Source organism: Manis pentadactyla, chromosome X, assembly GCF_030020395.1.
Source record: "Manis pentadactyla isolate mManPen7 chromosome X, mManPen7.hap1, whole genome shotgun sequence".
Taxonomy (NCBI): domain Eukaryota; kingdom Metazoa; phylum Chordata; class Mammalia; order Pholidota; family Manidae; genus Manis; species Manis pentadactyla.
In genome coordinates, this window is record NC_080038.1 from 145341412 (window position 1) to 145361523 (window position 20112).

General features: G+C 50.0%; 1 protein-coding gene across 19 annotated transcripts in view; it reads left to right on the forward strand.

The window, feature by feature from the left end:
• The first annotated feature begins 2273 nt into the window (after window positions 1–2273).
• Window positions 2274–20112, forward strand: part of ZNF185 (zinc finger protein 185 with LIM domain) — a 53457-nt gene continuing 35618 nt past the window's right edge. For all 19 annotated transcript variants that reach the window (XM_057495442.1, XM_057495447.1, XM_057495441.1 and 16 more), the window contains exon 1: window positions 2274–2406. The gene's annotated coding sequence lies outside the window, so the exon portion shown is untranslated. The remainder of the gene's footprint in view (window positions 2407–20112) is intronic.

Below are 20112 nucleotides of genomic sequence, written 5' to 3' on the forward strand. Positions count from 1 at the left end.
GGGTTGGCTTTGGGGCCTGACATTTTTCTGGGCCACACCCATAGTCCCCCCTCCCTAGCCTGGGAACGTTTCAGCTACACCAGCTTCCCTCAGTTCTGTTCCCAGCCCTGGACATCAGAATGGGGCCTCCCTGGAACTTAGGAGCACTGCTGGCCAGTTTTTCCAACCATCCACCTGTCCCCCTACTCATCTGCCTGCTTTAACCTGGTCTCTACTGCCTGCTCATGGACTCTGGCCCCCCAAGGATAAGGGTCACCAGCTGTGTACTCCTGCCGCTACCTTCCAGGCCTCTTGCGTACCCAGGCACCTTAGCCTGGCCCCACCCTCAAGTCCACCCTATGTAGAGGCAGCACCTGCACCCTCATAGCAGGGCCTGGGAGGGCTGCTTGTCAGTGAGGAGGTTACTCCAGCTGGGGGTCTTCAGCAGGACTCTGCCAGAGCCTGGGTGGCTGGCCAACCTCGGAGGTGGATGCAGGGGCCAAGCCACAAGAGAAGCTGAGAATAGAGAGGGCCTGGGCCAAGCTCAGGCCTGGCAGGGGGCAGCTAGCAGCCTCTAAGGTCTTGGCCCTCAAGTTCTAGGCCAAGGGGAAGTTCATGAAGGAACCAGTGTTGTGGTCGAGAGTGGGTGGGAGGTTGCCACCAAGGGAACATCTTGTGCAGGGTCTGGATGGCATAAGAACACTCGGTGTGTCTGGGGCCAGGCACCTGAGGGCAAGGAGGCTGATGAGGTTGGCAGCGGCCTTAAAGCCTGGCTGAGGTGGCTGGGGGTGGCCCTGGCAGGGGCAGGGGGTTCTGTCGGGGCAGTGAACAGGTGGGCAGGGCAGGGCAGGGTAGGGCAGGGCAGTTACCCTTCAAGTCAAACTCGTTTGCAGGCGAGATCAGCTGCAGGGCCTGGCAGCCGGGCAGGAAGGGAGGAGGTAAAGAAAGGCTGGTTCCTTTGGCTGACGCTGTCATGGTAGATCTCGCCTGGGCAGGGGCTGAATCACCTGGGACATGGGAAGAGCTCGAGGCCCAAGGGCAGGGCAGCCCAGCCCAGGATGTTCTTGCTAAGGGGCCACCGGCTTTGGATGCCACTCGTTTGTGCTCTAGCTGACCCACGCAGACTTAGGGCTCTGGGGCCCACTTTCCCTCCCCCACTGCTGGCTTCACACCTATGTCAAGTCCATCACTGTGTCCTCGACATTCTACCTCTTTTAGATAGGGGCCCTTCAAGGGGAGGTGGCCCCAGAGAGGGGGTGTGACCCACCCTAGGCCATATAATATGTTTAGGAGCTAGGATGCAAGCCAAATCCACAGTCACCAGCAGCCCAAAGTGGGAGGCGGGAAGGCATTAGATGCTGGCCACCAGATTGGAAGCAGAAAAATGCTGATTGGCAGGAGACCGAGATGAACTGAAGTGACTTTATATTCAATTCCCTCATCCCCCACACAGGTATTCATGCAGACACAGGGTCACCTCCCTACCTGATGGAACCCAGGAAGGGAAAGGAGAGGACAGCTTCCGGAGTTTCAACCACCCGTCGCCAGCCTTCTGTAAATCCCCTCCAACCCCCTGTGCTGCTCTCCACTTCCGGCGATGACTCATACAGGGCCCTGCCCTCCAGGAGCTCACCATCAAAAATAACAAAGGGTGATGGCTGCTAGCTGGATTGCTGCCGTCAGAGGGAACTGGGAAGTGGGCTGCTGGACTGGGAGGCCGGTGCAGTCAGGAGAGGATCTGAAGAATGACTGAAAGTCCACTAGCCAGCCAGACAAGGGGACAAAGGACATTCTAGAGGGTCTGAGTGCCAGGAGCAAACGCCCCAAGGAGATGGGACTTGGGATGTACTCAGAAAGTGGAAGCAGGCGAGTGTGGACTTCCTGCAGGATCTCAGCCGCCAGCCCCCCGCCCCCTCCCGCCCCTGTCTGGGATCTCCATCTGTAAAATGGATCTAGGAACAGAAGTTCTCCACAGAATTAACCCGTAGCATCTGTGGAAGTCGTTGGCCACGAGCCAGGGCCAGATCACGTCGGGCATGGACAGGGGCCCAGCGAGGCAACCGGGGCCCTTCGCGGGGCAGAGCCCGGCGCGGGGAGCCCGGGCCTTGATTTCCCCAGCAGCCCGGCGGGGCGGGGACGCCGGCGGGGGAATGCGCGGAATACGCCCGGCGCGTCTACCTACCCCAAGAGAGGGCCGAGGAAGGGGGCCGGCCGAGGGGAGGGGCGAGGGGCGCGGCTCCGGCGCCGGAGAAAACCTGTTTGTCCCCGGGCGGGCGGAGCCCAGTCCGCGCCTCCCCGCCGCCCCGCGCACTCCTCGCCGCGCCCGCGCCCGCTGCCCCGGCCCGGCCCGCTTGGGCGCTGCCCGCACGAGGGAGCCCGCGCCCGCGCGACCCTCCGCCTACCCAGGGAGCTGGGCACCTGAGTCAGGTAGGGCTGCCGAGTCGCCGTCGGCGCGGCCCGGTACCCAGCCCAGTGACAGGGACAGTTCTGGACCTCAGTGTCCTCTTCCAAAGTCCTCGCCCGCTCCAGGTATCATCCCTCCCAGGCTTGCGCTGGAAGACAGTGCCGCTGGTTTTCTGGTTTCCGCTGTGAGCAAAGACACTGACCGACAGGGGCAGAGATGGGTGCCTGGTCCTGCTGTCCTCACTCTGGAGAAGAGGGGGGTGGAGTGTTAGTAAATGGCCTGGGGCTAGGGCGCTCTGAGAGTTGATTGCAGCCAAAGAATGTGGCATCTCAGATCAGATAGTTCAGCCTGTGTCCAATTTATCAAAGAGAAAACTGAGATCTAGGGTCAGGCTCACCAGTTGCTTGTGATGGGCCAATGGAGGGCCACCGGGAGGGTAGCTGCTCAGACAGACGGCGCCGAAGCCAGTGTCACTGGGTGTTATCGATGGCATCTGCAGCAAGCGGGCTCTGTGGCCGGATTGTTTTGGTGGGGGTAGGGGAGCCAAGAGCCTTGTCCTCTTTGGAAAGTCAAAGTGATACCTCACCTGGGAGACACTGAAAGCTCGGCTCCCCTTCCACTCTGCTGCTTCTGAGCTGGGGGCACCTGCGCAGCTCCGGGTCAGTGGGGTAACACACCAGGCAGACTCCCACCCAGGGCTGCTGGGGGCTCAGATGAGGTCTGTGGTGGGTGTACCTGAGCTTTGGGACATCCGGGGTGTGGTAGGAATTGTGTTCTCACTGAGCTGTTCACACTTAGCCTTGACATTGTGGAAGGCTGTGCAGCCACATCTGAGGACCACACTTTTGAACCCTGAGAAAGGGCCCCTCACACCCCTCCCAGCAGTGGTCAAAGCCCCAGACACCCAGACCCAGGCTTGCCTTGGTCTCACGGCTCTTTAGACTCCTGCTCATGGTGGCTGACTGGGACAGGGAGCAGAGGCGCATGGCTGATAGGCCTGGACAGTGGGTAGAGGCTGGGTTCCCAGTCCCCTGCACCAGCTCACACAGAGCTCTGGGGAAAGACTTGGTTCGGGGTGGGGGGTGTCCTGTCTTCCCAGGGCCTCTACTGCCTCATCTGAAAAATTCAGGGCAGCTCAGAGCCCTGCTCACCACTTAGAAGTGAGTGGCCAGGCCCTAGATGCCCAGAGCAAGGGCGAGCTTGCTGGCTGGCCTTGGTGCTTGTGCTCCTTGCCTCAGCATCCCCAGGTCACCCCAGGGTGGGAAGGAGCGGGTCCACCTCACTGGCTGTACTCCATCTCTCCATCAGTTCCTGGCCCGAGCCCTTGTGCCTTCCTGGCCTGGCATTCCGAAGCCCTGGCCTGGCTGGAGGCTCAAGTCAGCTTTGGGGAGCTGATGGAAGGCACCCAGCACAGGTCCAGGCACATGGCGGGGGCTCCAGATCTGTTCATCTCCACCCTCTGGACACTCCCACGTCAAGACAGGTGGCCCATGACCACACTGGGTGCTGTGGCTCTAAGTGGAATAAGCACAAGGGGCTGTGGGAGCCTGGAGCAGGGGAGCAGCCCTGGCTGGGAGGATGAGGGAAGGCTTCCTGGAGGACGAGAGCTTGGAAGCAGGAGGTGGAGCTCAGCAGTTGCCAGGTCAAGGCCCACACATCCTTTGGGATCGTTTAAGTCTAGCATCCCCCTTGTTCCTCAAAGACCAAAGCCAATTCTTCCTAAGCCCCCATATGTTCCACCCAGAGCTGGGCAGTGGGAGCCTGGAGAGAAATCAGACACAGGCCTGGCCCCAGGCAGTGGCGGTCTAGCTGGGGAGACAGACAGGCCACTCAGTAGGGAGCTACTGTCTGCATCAAAATTGTTCACCTCCCTTCCTCCTCAACTCCAGATTCCAGACAGAGCCCACATCCCGTGAGGGCAGTGACCCCAGAGGCCATTGCTGCCTAGTACCCTGGCAGGGCAGACTCTGGGACCCTGGCAGCAGGTCTGGATCTCACTTTTAGCCACAGCCCATAAGGCGCCAGCTCATCTGTAACACTGGCACGGGACAGTACCATGGCCAAAGAAGAGGAGAACTGCCTTCCACATCTCCACTGCTCTGAGTCGCAACCCACATGTCGCCTGGGCCTTTGGGCCCCTGTGGTTGGGATCCATTGGGAACTCTACCTTCATTCCTGCTGTGCCCTCGGAGAGCTGGCTGATGCCAGGGCAAGGGCAGCCCACCCAGGGGACCCATGCACCTGACAGTGATGATGTTCAGGAAAGGTTAGCATTGCTTTTGATGGTCAGAGAGTTGGCACGGGACTCATGAAGTGGAGCAGGGAGATGAATAGGAGCAGGGTGTGTGATGGGATGGGGGGCTCCTTTAGGCTTAGTGGTAAGAGGGCAGCTTGGAGGTCAGACTGGGTTCAACCGCATCTCAGCCACCATCTAGCTGTTCAAACCTGAGCACATCGCACAACCTCTGGAAGCCTCAGTTTTGTCACCTGTACAGAAGGAAGGCTGAGCCCAGGAGCATCTGCTGCGAGGCTGTAAGCAGCTGGCGCCTGGCGTCGAGGTGTTCCCCTGCCAGCTGAGCCAGAACCACAGATCCTCCTCCAGAGGCCAAGGTGGTGGCGGCCGGGGGTGAGGTTGGAGCCAGGTTGGGAGGGATATGGGCTCCCCACTTGAGGAAAAACCCTTTAAAAGTCACTGCTAGTCTGTGCCACTGGTATGCATGGTGTCTGTCCACAGTTCAGTGATTAATTCTTAGGGCATTTCCGGATGCTTACTAAAAAAGGATTCACTTTCTTTTTAAATATTCACGGTTTTGATTTTTAATTTTTCATCTTGGATTAATTTAAAGCTCACAGAAAAGTTGTAAGAATGGTGCAAAGAGCCATGTTTCCATTTGTTCAACAAACATTTATGTAAAGTTGATACCACGCTGGGTGCCGGGCAGACAGACAGAAGCCCAGAGCAGCTGGGCTTATCTGGATTCCTAGAAGCCTTATCTGGATTCCCCACTTGACATTCCTGATAGTTTTCTTCAGGAAGGGGCAGCTGACATAGGAGTACTTGTGTGACCCTGAGTGGTCGCCAAAGAGGGACCAGGAAGTGGGCAGGGCTGGTGTCAGTTCATTTTTTCAAGGGGAAATTGAGGAACAGAGGGGCACTCACCCAAGACTCTTTTGAGGATGAGGAATGGAGCCAGGTTCCCTTATTTCAAAAGCGTTTTCCTATCACTTGCCCTTTCGGGTGCCAGGGCACAGGGATGAATGACTGAGGACTAAGGTCAGGGGAAGGAGAAGGGAGGGGAGGTCTGGGCCCACACGGGACTGGAAAATGAGGGGACAAGAGGCCCTATGGGTGTCATTCTCAAACTCGAATGTGGGGAGGCAAGAAGTTGCAACTTAAGCACATGTCCCAGGGGATTTGGATGTCAGACTTACCCAGGGGCCAGTTTCAGAAAACCCATCTAAACTTTTCCTGCAGGCAGCATGCGTACTTCCCATCTCAAGGTGGAGCTGGGAACTGGGGCTGTTGGGCCAGAGAGGGGTCTGGCCTCTGGGGCCAGTGACGGGCAGGTTGTACACTGCAGCTGGTTGTCACTGGTGGTCCCTGGCCTTGGTCCCATTTGTGAGCACAACTCAGGTGCTCTTGGTCTGGTCCCTGTGATTTTTAGCTCAGCATGCCACTATGTGATGACTAGGTCAGTTTCCCAGAGACCCTGATGTGGCAAAGGGTTGCTATGGAGAGCAGGCACAGGGGCCTCAATCAGAGATGGGCATCCCTGGTGAAAGTGTGTACTTCAGTGCCTGATTAAAGCAGTGCCTGCTTTAGACTGAAAATACAACAACCGCCCAGCCATAAAAAAAAAAAAAAAAAGCAAACCAAAAACCAGGAGTTGCCTCACCACTCCTGCCTGGCAAGCTCCTACTCATTCTCTCATTGTTTTGGGAGGGCCCAAGCCAAGGGCCCCTCACTGCGGAGTGCAGCTTTTTGGCAGCGCCCTTGTAGGGCTCCTCTGGGCTTCTGTCTGTCTGCCCAGCACCCAGCGTGGCATCAACTTTACATAAATGTTTGTGGAACAAATGGAAACATGGCCTTGGGAAGTGCTTTCTCCTCTGTGAGTGTCCATATTCTCTTCCAAGAATGAGACACTGCTAAGAGGTAACGGTGGAGCTCAGAGGACTCTGAGTGTGGGGTGGACAAGAAGATGAGAAAGGAGGGGACAGGGAGGGGAGCTAGCAGCCAAAGGAGGCCTGCCCACAGTAGGTGGGGCTGGGAGGTGGTGTTGGGTGGGGAGAGGGTGCTGGGCAGTTCTTTTCTCCTGCATCCCACTGGTGATCAGCTGTAACTAGGACCAAAGGAATCAGTTTTTATAATGTCAGTCAGGGGCAAGTGGGGGGCATGTGTCTGTCACTGGGCCTGCTCTGGTGAAGGCTGTGTGCAGGTGAGCATTTCTGCCCCCCTGGGTTGGCCTTGGTTCCCAGGCTGCAGAGACAAGTGAGGTGCAGTGCAAGGGGAACAGAGTCAGCCTGGGCTCTGGAGGAGAGCTCCCAGTGTTCCTCTGGGCCCCTTCTCATCGTTTAGTGAGGGAGGTGGAGGCACTGGGAACAATGGGAGCAGCTCACCGCGGAAGGGGTCACCCTGTTTGCCGTGAGAGCTCATGGGCCCTGTGGTCACCAGCATGCTGGCCCTCCGCAGCTCCCTGGCCTCCCCAGCAGCATGTCAGAGGGCCCCGCCTGGAAGCCTGGTGTCCAAGCCACCCCTGTAACAGTGCAGTTGCCCCAAGCGGTTGTTTGTATTCATCCTGCCAAGAGCTAGAAAATGGGCGCAGGAGAGCCAGAAGGCATCCCACGCACCCAGGAGTGGCGGGCGACATGTGGCCGGGCTCCCATTGCCCCCGCAGCGCTCAGGCTCCCACCACCGCTGGGGGGAGCCAGCCCCTCAGATGTCTGCAGCACCAGGCACCTCCAGTGCTGACGCCACAAAGTCTAGATTCTGGGGTGTTGGAGGTGGGATGTGGGGAGGGGAAATTCCAGACCTTCATGCAGAAGTCATTTACCTGTAAACCACATTTAAAAATACTCCCCCGCCCCATGTGCTCTTTTTCCATATTACAATGTTTTTCCCTCTGCAATTCAAGCCTCCTCCAGCTCCTTTCCCCCTGGGCACCTCCTTCCTGCTGCCCCGTTAGGCTCCAGGCGGAGTTCCACTGAGTCGACCTGTCAGACAACAGCTGAGGAGGGGCCCAACCTGGGACAGTCATGCTGAGGTGCCCTCACGGCCGCCCTCCCACCCTTTGGTCGCTGGTGGTGGCAGCCCCCAAGGTGAGCTCCGCTGCCAGGGGAGCTATGCAGCCTCTAGCAGCCTGGAGCCTTCAGATTGTGGGGCCCGACTCCGCCTGTTTAAGGAAGGCCACAGGGAATGGGGCACAGCTGCAGTCCTCTTGAAGGCTTTGCTTTTCCATCGGTTAGTCATTGACAGCCTCGTCCAGCAGTGGGGAGCCAAGGCACCACGGGAAGGAGTCTCCTTCCCGCCAGGCCAGCTGTCTTCTCTGAAACCCCTTGGCAGTGCCTACCAGGAGGACCAGAACTGGCTGGGTTCCCACTCTTAGGAACAAGTCCCTGGGAGACAAGGGACTGACTGCTTCACCTCCTCCTTCATGACTCAGATAGGAGCATTTGTTTCTGCTGAAATGATTGCTGGGGGACCACATTCAGGGTCTATGACTCTGTTAGGGCCCCATGAAAATGTTCCCGGATGGAGCTTTACACAAACCTGGCCTGAGGTTGGCCCAGCAACCAGCCCCTGTCCTGGACAGTCCAAAGCCTCGATGGCTTCAGCCACGTGTGTATTTCGTCCCAGGGCTTGCCCCGTCTGGCTGCCTGTTCCTGCCAATCCCTGACCCATGCCTAAGGAGCCCGCCCAGAGCTGAGCCGTGGGCTGTGGCTCTAGGAGACAATTGCATGTCATCCGTGCCTGCGAGGGATGGCTTCAGCCCCCTGCTTCTCGCTCTCCTACCCACTGTGTGCCTACCCATGCCTGCTCCCGGTGGCCAGCACCCAGCACACACACATTCAGGCAAGTCCTGAGCCCCGAGCCCTGGCTGTGGCTCCTGGGAGGTCTCTGCCTGGCATCCAGCACCCGCTGCCATTCCACTGCCACCCTGGGTGGCTTGGCTTACTATCTCCTTCCAGTAAGCCCTTGCCACAGAGATCCCAGGCTGGAGGCCCAGTACTTGGGGGTCCTGGCAGGGCCGAGGGCTGGGTTGCCTTGTCCCCTCCTTGGTGTTCATCCAGTGTCAGAAGAAGCCAGCCCATCCCAGCTGTGCCAACAGGAGCCAGCGTTTCAATCTTGAGGCAGGGTGGTGTAGGGCAGCAGGCTGGGGCAACACTCAGGGGCCAGAGAGGGCCACCAGGGCAGATGCAGCCCAGGCTCAGGCCTGCTGGGGTCCATGCCTGAGGCGAGCTCTGCACCACTATACCTTCTGGCTCTCCTGTGGGTCCGTCTTTCCAGGCCAGTGGAAATGCATTTGTAGTGAACTGTGGTGAAGAATGGCACTGAGCTGTGTCTTTGAGCCAGGGGGCTCTGGGACTTGAGGGCTTCTGTGGAAGATGCCTCCTGGGCTGAAGCTCGAGGCCACTGGCAGGCAGGTAGCTACAAGGGCAAAGACACAGAGGCCTGCTCAGGAACAGGGGGGATAAACACAGCACCAGCAGTCGGGCAGGGCAGCAGTTCCATGAACCTTTTCTGAGTTAGTCTTCTCATCTCGGATGCAGAGCATGTCCTCATCCAACCTTGTGGGGTGATGGGGACCCCCTCCTCCTGCTGCTTCTCTGTCCATCTCTGTCTTCTCGCACATCAGCCAAGCATTTGCGTCATTGTCCGTAGACTCCCCCAGCCCCTTCCTCCTGCCAATTGGCCTGTGTGAGCTGCAGCGTTTGCAGCCTCAGCTCCGACTCCCTGACTTGCTGTGCCTGAGAACACAGGCTCCTTGCACTCCGCACTGGCTTGTCGCTTCTCTCTATCCAGTCAGACCCAGAGGCCCCCTCCCTGGGAGGTCACAGGGAAGCCTGTGGAGGCTGCAGTGGAAGGTGGGGGGAGCATGCCCACTGGTATTTAGAGACTGTCTGCATCAAGAAGAGCCTGTTTCCCTCTTCCCTAGCCGTCCTGCCAGGGACACTCTGTCTGCCCGCCCCAGGAGATCTGCAGGATAACAGAAGAGGGAGAAGGGAGCTGGTGAGGGACCAGGGGGTGGCTGGGGACTCCCACCTGGTGTTAGAGGTGGCCTGGCCTCCTCAGGAGAACTTGGACATGGTCCTGAACTGCCCTGAGACAGGCTGGTATGGTGTGAGACTTGGCATGGGGAGAACTACCTAGTAAGGCCACATCTGGTGAGGCTCTAGGGCTGCACCATGAGGGACAGCTGGGGTGGGCAAAAGGTGGCGGATAAGCCACCCGGTCCTGTGCTGGTCTAGGCCAGGCCCCTAAGAAGGGGGATGTGGTAATTCCTAAGGAACCAGAAGACTGCCCTTTACGAAGGTAGAAGCTGGGGCCTTAGTAGTGAAGAGGTAGGTGCCTAGCATGGCTGTTCTGATTAGAAATGCACTCACACGGGCCATTTGAGAGGTTAGGACACCCACCAGAATCTTGACACCCAAGCCATGGGATGGAAAAGAGCTGGTGCCAAATTCCAGCGGGCAGCACATGCTCTGGAGTGGAGATGTCCTTCCAGGAGGAGGCCCAGTGAGCACGCCCACAGGCTCTGGCAGCTCGGCCCCCCTTTACAGATGAGGAGACCAAGGCTCCGAGAGTGGGATAACATGTGAGGCCACTTAGGGCTGAGGAGCAGAGATGGGCGTGGAGGCCACAGGCTGGGGGACTATACTTACACTCAGGTACAGAGGCCAGTCTGGATGGCAGGGCTCATGGGCTATGCGGGCCTAGGAGAATTTGGAAGAAGCCCAAGTGCCCAGAGGAAGAGGAAGACTGGAGGCCTGGGCAGTCAGGAGGTCTTCAGCCCCACTTCTGAGGGAAGCTGGAGATGGGATGTTCTAGCAATCCAATGTCCACCTCACTTTACTCTCCATCTTCTCCATGAGGTGAGTAGGGAGGTGCAGGGGCCCCTGTCACAGCAGTTTCTCTCTTTCCATGTCTTCTTGAACTTTGTCTGCATCTTGCATCTCAGGTGCAAAAGCCCTGGGGCATGATAGACTTGGCATGGTGGATACAGAGGGCATAGAGTCCAGGGCTGCAGGGTGAGGGACTGCCCTCCTCAGAGGGGATTCTGGGTTGTTTTTTTTTCATGTGGGGTCAGCTGGATAACGGTGTGTCCAGGCTCACACTCCGGCTGTACCCACCACCCTCTGAAAGCCTGGCTTGGGGCCCAGATATGCCGTCCTGGTAGTGGGGCCTTTCTACAAGAGCACAGCAGACATCCAGGCTCAACCCACCTGCCATTGTCTCCTCCCTCTTCCAGGGACCAGCGTGGTGCCTTCTGTAGTCCCCAGGCAGGGGCGGGGAGCTGGGACTTGGGAGCCCATGTGTGCAAAATGCATTTTATTCTGTCCCTGCTATGCCCCTGGTGTTTGAGCAGCAGCCGGCCTCCTGCTCCCGGGGATGCGTCTGTGCTGTGCCACTGCAGCAGCTGCTGCTGCGCCCTTTCTGCTGGGATCAGACGCCCGCCTGCACTCTGTCCTGACCCCAGCTTCTGGGCAGAGAAGATGCAGGCTCCTGGAGCACGCCTTGCCGTGTGGGGAGTCTGGGTCCCTGGCGGTGCAGCTCAACCCTAGAGGCCCAAGCAGCCCGTGGCCCCTGGGATGTCCCCCTGGGCTGATGGAGAGATTTCACCGCTCCCTCCACTCCCTTCCCTGGCCCTCCTCATCACTGCTCACCTGGCATCAACTTGGGACTTAACTATCCGAGCAGCCCCAGCTCTCATTTCATTTGGTTAAAGCACTGTTTACTTTTTATCAATATATGTTCCTGATAGGAAAATGAGAAATACACAGAGGAGCAAAATATGTTGGTGTATCTCCTTTCAGATGCTTCTTACCCTATTCATTTTTTTTTTTAAGTGGACAAAGAATTGAATGGACATTTATTCATAGAAAATATACAAAAGGCCAACAAGTGCTTGAAAAGATGCTCGATATCATTAGTTATAAGGGAATTAATCAAACCTCAATTAGATACCTGTTTACACCCACTGTGATGGCTAAAATAAAAAAGACGACAATAACAAGTATCCATAAATATGTGTTCATGAATATTGGAACTCACATTCATTGCTAGTGGGAATGTAAAATGATGCAGCTGCTTTGGAAAATAGTTTGGCAATCCCTTAAAATACTAAACATAGACTTCCCATGTGACTCAGCAATTCCATTCCTAAGTATTTACCCAAGGGAATTGAAAACATATGTTCATGCCAAAACTTGCATACAAATGCTTATACCAGGATTGTTCATAATGGCCAAAAAGTGGTAGCAAAGCAAATGGCCATCTACTGATGAATGGGTTTTAAAAAGTGGGTTTGTTTAAAATGGAATATTGTTTGGCAATATAAAAAGAATGAAGTACTGATACATGCTCCAATATGAACGAACCTCCAAGTCATTATGCTAAGTGAAAGAAGTCTGTCACACATGATTACAAATTATATGATTCCATTTATGTGAAATGTCCAGAATTGACAACTTCATAGAAACAGAAAGTAGGTAGGGGTTGCCCAGTGCTGAGGCAGGGAGAGAGTGGGGAATTACTGCTAATATATATGGGGTTTGTTTTTAGGGTGATGGAAATGTTCTAAATTAAGCTGTGATGTTTGCGTGGCTGTGAATACACTAAAAACCAGTGTACACTTTAAGTGGGTGAATTTTATGTGTATGAAGTATATCTCAAATCTTGTAAGAGCATACTTTGTCATAGGATCTATTAGGAAAAACTGATCAATATATTATAGTACTTGATTTTCAAATTTGGATTAAGATATTTTGGTAGAGTCTGTGAGCTGACTACCCAACAGCCATTCTGCTCTTGTTCTTTTTTTTTTTTTTTTTTTTATAATAATTATTTTTTATTGAAGGGTAGTTGACACACAGTATTACATTACATGAGTTTCAAGTGTACAACACAGTGGTAGAACATTTATATACATAATTCTAGGTTCCAGCTATCACCCTACCAGGCTGTTACAATATCTTGACTATATTCCTTATGCTATACCTTACATCCCGGTTACTAATTTATTTTACCATTGGAAGTCTGTCCTTTTTTTTTTTTTTTTTTTTTTTTTTTGTGAGGGCATCTCTCATATTTATTGATCAAATGGTTGTTAACGACAATAAAATTCTGTATAGGGGAGTCAATGCTCAATGCACAATCATTAATCTACCCCAAGCCTAATTTTTGTCAGTCTCCAATCTTCTGAGGCATAACAAACAAGTTTTTACATGTAGAACAAATTCTTACATAATGAATAAGTTACATAGTGAACAGTACAAGGGCAGTCATCACAGAAACTTTCGGTTTTGCTCATGCATTATGAACTACAAACAGTTAGTTCAAATATGAATACTGATTTGGTTTTTATACTTGATTTATATGTGGATACCACATTTCTCTCTTTATTATTATTATTTTTAATAAAATGCTGAAGTGGTAGGTAGATACAAGATAAAGGTAGAAAACATAGTTTAGTGTTGTAAGAAAGCACATGTAGATGATCAGGTGTGTGCCTGTAGACTATGTGTTAATCCCAGCTAGACCAGGGCAATAAAACATCCACGTATGCAGAAGATTTCTCTCAGAACGGGGGGGTGAGGTTCTAAGCCTCACCTCTGTTGATCCCCAATTTATCACCTGATGGCCCCCCTGCGACTGTTCCTGTCTTAGGTTGTTCCTCCCTTGAGGAATCTTACCCGTCTCTGGCTAACCAGTCATCTTCCGGGGCCATACAGGGAAATGTGAAGTTGGTAAGTGAGAGAGAAGCCTTATTGTTTGAAAAAGTTAGCTTTTTACTTCTTTGCATATTTATGCCCTGTGGCTTCTATGCCCAGCATTTGTCTTGAGGTATCTTTACCACTTGGAAGAATTATGATACTCTGTAAATTTGATATGAGGCACAAATTCTATTTAAGGGTTGTAATTAGGAAGGAAGAAGAAAAGCTATAGAAGTAGCAGGCGGAAGAAAACATGGGAAGATTGATTATTTCTTTGATATATCTTCTTGTAGAGTAACTTCAGCATGTATAGGTTTTAAGCTACTACTTAAATTGCACACACACATTAACATAATAGGAGTATAGTTACATAACCAAAGCATATCTGTAATTACCAGCCATCTCCAGTGAAACCAAGAAAACCAGTTAGGCACCTTAGGCATTTGTGAAAACTTATCTATGATATGGTGGATATTGTCCAAATGAACTTGAACAGTCTGAGAGAAATCAGACAAATTAAAACAACCCATTCCTGGGGACTGTTCACATGCCATATGTTCTTTTAACAATAAATAGTTTGTAGTTGTAAGACTTTGGAGCGCTACAATTTGCACTTCTCCAAATTCTTGGTTGAGTTCCAACAGTATAGATCCAGTCCAATTTTGTTGTTTTACTGTATGCACAGGCCAGCTTAGATATCTCCTTCCTCATTCCCATGGCAGGTCCAGGAACTGGTGGGATGAGTGCATCTACAGCTGTAGCAGTGCGTGGATCTTTGTTGGGGTTTTTTGATGATCATCTTCTGGCATGAGTCTTCCAGAGAGTGCAGATGTTGGAAGTTCTTTTTCATATCGTATCTTAGTTCATTTTCGGGGTAGCCCAATTAGGCTTTGATCCTCTGTATAAACACAAACAGACCCTTTGCCTACACTTTTATATGCCCTTTATACCCTTGTGTAGAACTCGTTGGAGGTTACCACACAGGAACTGCCCTTTTTTTTTTTTTTTTCTATCACTAATCTACACTTACATGACGAATATTATGTTTACTAGGCTCTCCCCTATACCAGGTCTCCCCTATAAACCCCTTTACAGTCACTGTCCATCAGCATAGCAAAATGTTGTAGAATCACCACTTGCCTTCTCTGTGTTGTACAGCCCTCCCTTTTCTCCTACCCCCCCATGCATGTTAATCTTAATACCCCCCTACTTCTCCCCCCCTTATCCCTCCCTACCTACCCATCCTCCCCAGTCCCTTTCCCTTTGGTACCTGTTAGTCCATTCTTGAGTTCTGTGATTCTGCTGCTGTTTTGTTCCTTCAGTTTTTCCTTTGTTCTTATATTCCACAGATAAGTGAAATCATTTGGTATTTCTCTTTCTGCGCTTGGCTTGTTTCACTGAGCATAATACCCTCCAGCTCCATCCATGTTGCTGCAAATGATTGGATTTGCCCTTTTCTTATAGCTGAGTAGTATTCCATTGTGTATATGTACCACATCTTCTTTATCCATTCATCTATTGATGGACATTTAGGTTGCTTCCAATTCTTGGCTATTGTAAATAGTGCTGCAATAAACATAGGGGTGCATCTGTCTTTCTCAAACTTGATTGCTGCATTCTTAGGGTAAATTCCTAGGAGTGGAATTCCTGGGTCAAATGGTAAGTCTGTTTTGAGCATTTTGATGTACCTCCATACTGCTTTCCACAATGGTTGAACTAACTTACATTCCCACCAGCAGTGTAGGAGGGTTCCCCTTTCTCCACAGCCTCGCCAACATTTGTTGTTGTTTGTCTTTTGGATGGCAGCCATCCTTACTGGTGTGAGGTGATACCTCATTGTAGTTTTAATTTGCATTTCTCTGATAATTTGCGATGTGGAGCATCTTTTCATGTGTCTGTTGGCCATCTGTATTTCTTTTTTGGAGAACTGTCTGTTCAGTTCCTCTGCCCATTTTTTAATTGGGTTATTTGTTTTTTGTTTGTTGAGGCGTGAGAGCTCCTTATATATTCTGGACGTCAAGCCTTTATCGGATGTGTCATTTTCAAATATATTCTCCCATACTGTAGGGATCCTTCTTGTTCTATTGATGGTGTCTTTTGCTGTACAGAAGCTTTTCAGCTTAATATAGTCCCACTTACTCATTTTTGCTGTTGTTTTCCTTGCCCGGGGAGATATGTTCAAGAAGAGGTCACTCATGTTTATGTCTAAGAGGTTTTCGCCTATGTTTTCTTCCAGGAGTTTAATGGTTTCATGACTTACATTCAGGTCTTTGATCCATTTTGAGTTTACTTTTGTATATGGGGTTAGACAATGGTCCAGTTTCATTCTCCTACATGTAGCTGTCCAGTTTTGCCAGCACCACCTGTTGAAGAGACTGTCATTTCGCCATTGTATGTCCATGGCTCCTTTATCAAATATTAATTGACCATATATGTCTGGGTTAATGTCTGGATTCTCTAGTCTGTTCCATTGGTCTGTGGCTCTGCTCTTGTGCCAGTACCAAATTGTCTTGATTACTATGGCTTTATAGTAGAGCTTGAAGTTGGGGAGTGAGATCCCCCCTACTTTATTCTTCTTTCTCAGGATTGCTTTGGCTATTCGGGGTCTTTGGTGTTTCCATATGAATTTTTGAATTATTTGTTCCAGTTCATTGAAGAATGTTGCTGGTAGTTTCATAGGGATTGCATCAAATCTGTATATTGCTTTGGGCAGGATGGCCATTTTAACGATATTAATTCTTCCTAGCCACGAGCATGGGATGAGTTTCCATCTGTTAGTGTCCCCTTTAATTTCTCTTAAGAGTGACTTGTAGTTTTCAGAGTATAAGTCTTTCACTTCTTTGGTTAGGTTTATTCCTAGGTATTTTATTTTTTTTGATGCAATTGTGAATGGAGTTGTTTTCCTGATTTCTCTCTCTGTTGGTTCATTGTTAGTATATAGGAAAGCCACAGATTTCTGTGTGTTGATTTTGTATCCTGCAACTTTGCTGTATTCCGATATCAGTTCTAGTAGTTTTGGGGTGGAGTCTTTAGGGTTTTTTATGTACAGTATCATGTCATCTGCAAATAGTGACAGTTTAACTTCTTCTTTACCAATCTGGATTCCTTGTATTTCTTTATTTTGTCTGATTGCCGTGGCTAGGACCTCCAGTACTATGTTAAATAACAGTGGAGAGAGTGGGCATCCCTGTCTAGTTCCCGATCTCAGAGGAAATGCTTTCAGCTTCTCGCTGTTCAATATAATGTTGGCTGTGGGTTTATCATAGATGGCCTTTATTATGTTGAGGTACTTGCCCTCTATTCCCATTTTGCTGAGAGTTTTTAACATGAATGGATGTTGAACTTTGTCAAATGCTTTTTCAGCATCTATGGAGATGATCATGTGGTTTTTGTCTTTCTTTTTGTTGATGTGGTGGATGATGTTGATGGACTTTCGAATGTTGTACCATCCTTGCATCCCTGGGATGAATCCCACTTGGTCATGGTGTATGATCCTTTTGATGTATTTTTGAATTCGGTTTGCTAATATTTTGTTGAGTATTTTTGCATCTACGTTCATCAGGGATATTGCTCTGTAGTTTTCTTTTTTGGTGGGGTCTTTGCCTGGTTTTGGTATTAGGGTGATGTTAGCTTCATAGAATGAGTTTGGGAGTATCCCCTCCTCCTCTATTTTTTGGAAAACTTTAAGGAGAATGGGTATTATGTCTTCCCTGTATGTCTGATAAAATTCCGAGGTAAATCCATCTGGCCCGGGGGTTTTGTTCTTTGGTAGTTTTTTGATTACCTCTTCAATTTCGTTGCTGGTAATTGGTCTGTTTAGATTTTCTGTTTCTTCCTGGGTCAATCTTGGAAGGTTATATTTTTCTAGGAAGTTGTCCATTTCTCCTAGGTTTCCCAGCTTGTTAGCATATAGGTTTTCATAGTATTCTCCAATAATTCTTTGCATTTCCGTGGGGTCCGTCGTGATTTTTCCTTTCTCGTTTCTGATACTGTTGATTTGTGTTGACTCTCTTTTCTTCTTAATAAGTCTGGCTAGAGGCTTATCTATTTTGTTTATTTTCTCGAAGAACCAGCTCTTGGTTTCATTGCTTTTTGCTATTGTTTTATTCTTCTCAATTTTATTTATTTCTTCTCTGATCTTTATTATGTCCCTCCTTCTGCTGACCTTAGGCCTCATCTGTTCTTCTTTTTCCAATTTCGATAATTGTGACATTAGACCATTCATTTGGGATTGCTCTTCCTTTTTTAAATATGCTTGGATTGCTATATACTTTCCTCTTAAGACTGCTTTTGCTGTGTCCCACAGAAGTTGGGGCTTAGTGTTGTTGTTGTCATTTGTTTCCATATATTGCTGGATCTCCATTTTGATTTGGTCATTGATCCATTGATTATTTAGGAGCGTGTTGTTAAGCCTCCATGTGTTTGTGAGCCTCTTTGCTTTCTTTGTACAGTTTATTTCTAGTTTTATGCCTTTGTGGTCTGAAAAGTTGGTTGGTAGGATTTCAATCTTTTGGAATTTTCTGAGGCTCTTTTTGTGGCCTAGTATGTGGTCTATTCTGGAGAATGTTCCATGTGCACTTGAGAAGAATGTATATCCCGCTGCTTTTGGATGTAGAGTTCTATAGATGTCTATTAGGTCCATCTGCTCTACTGTGTTGTTCAGTGCTTCCATGTCCTTACTTATTTTCTGCCCAGTGGATCTATCCTTTGGGGTGAGTGGTGTGTTGAAGTCTCCTAGAATGAATGCATTGCAGTCTATATACCCCTTTAGTTCTGTTAGTATTTGTTTCACATATGCTGGTGCTCCTGTGTTGGGTGCATATATATTTAGAATGGTTATATCCTCTTGTTTGACTGAGCCCTTTATCATTATGTAGTGTCCTTCTTTATCTGTTGTTACTTTCTTTGTTTTGAAGTCTATTTTGTCTGATATTAGTACTGCAACCCCTGCTTTCTTCTCACTGTTGTTTGCTTGAAATATGTTTTTCCATCCCTTGACTTTTAGTCTGTACATGTCTTTGGGTTTGAGGTGAGTTTCTTGTAAGCAGCATATAGATGGGTCTTGCTTTTTTATCCATTCTGTTACTCTGTGTCTTTTGATTGGTGCATTCAACCCATTAACATTTAGGGTGACTATTGAAAGATATGTACTTATTGCCATTGCAGGCTTTAAATTCGTGGTTACCAAAGGTTCAAGGTTAGCCTCTTTAGTATCTTACTGCCTAACTTAGCTCGCTTATTGAGCTGTTATATACACTGTCTGGAGATTCTTTTCTTCTCTCCCTTCTTGTTCCTCCTCCTCGATTCTTCATATGTTGGGTGTTTTGTGCTGTGCTCTTTCTAGGAGTGCTCCCATCTAGAGCAGTCCCTGTAAGATGTTCTGTAGAGGTGGTTTGTGGAAAGCAAATTCCCTCAGCTTTTGTTTGTCTGGGAATTGTTTAATCCCACCGTCATATTTGAATGATAGTCGTGCTGGATACAGTATCCTTGGTTCAAGGCCCTTCTGTTTCATTGTATTAAATATATCATGCCATTCTCTTCTGGCCTGTAGGGTTTCTGTTGAGAAATCTGACGTTAGCCTGATGGGTTTCCCTTTATAGGTGACCTTTTTCTCTCTAGCTGCCTTTAACACTCTTTCCTTGTCCTTGATCTTTGCCATTTTAATTATTATGTGTCTTGGTGTTGCCCTTCTTGGATCCTTTCTGTTGGGGGTTCTGTGTATTTCCGTGGTCTGTTTGATTACTTCCTCCCCCAGTGTGGGGAAGTTTTCAGCAATTATTTCTTCTAAGATACTTTCCATCTCTTTGCCTCTCTCTTCTTCTTCTGGGACCCCTATAATACGGATATTGCTCCTTTTAGATTGGTCACACAGTTCTCTTAATATTGTTTCATTCCTGGAGATCCTTTTGTCTCTCTCTATGTCAGCTTCCATGCGTTCCTGTTCTCTGATTTCAATTCCATCAATGGCCTCTTGCATTCTATCCATTCTGCTTATAAACCCTTCCAGAGTTTGTTTCATTTCTGCGATCTCCTTTCTGGCATCTGTGATCTCTTTCCGGACTTCATCCCATTTTTCTTGCGTATTTCTCTGCATCTCTGTCAGCATGTTTATGATTCTTATTTTGAATTCTTTGTCAGGAAGACTGGTTAGGTCTGTCTCCTTCTCTGGTGTTGTCTCTGTGATCTTTGTCTGCCTGTAGCTTTGCCTTTTCATGGTGATAGGAATAGTCTGCAGAACTGGGACGAGTGACGGCTGGACTTCCTTTCTTGTTGGTTTGTGGCCCTCCTCTCCTGGGAGAACAGCGGCCTCTAGTGGCTTGTGCTGCGCAGCTGCGCGCAGACAGGGTTTCTGCTTCCTGCCCGGCTGCTATGGAGTTAATCTCCGCTGTTGCTGTGGGCGTGGCCTGGCTCGGGCAGCTACTCCAAAATGGTGGAGTCGCGTTGGAGCAGGGGCTGCTGGGAGGCTATTTATCTCCGTAAGGGGCCTCCCTGCTCCCTGCAGCCCAGGGGTTAGGGTGCCCAGAGATCCCGGATTCCCTACCTCTGGATTAAGTGACCCGCCCTGCCCCTTTAAGACTTCCAAAAAGCACCCGCCAAAACAAAACAACGACCACAAAAAAAAACAAGAAAAAAAATTTTTTTTTTAATTAAAAAAAAAAAAATTTTTAATTAAAAAAAAAAGGTGGTCGTTCGTTTTTCTTTATTCTCCGGTGCCAGCCTCAGGCCTCTGCTCACCGGTCTTTCTGCCCTGTTTCCCTAATATTGGGGTCCCTGTCCCTTTAAGACTTCCAAAAAGC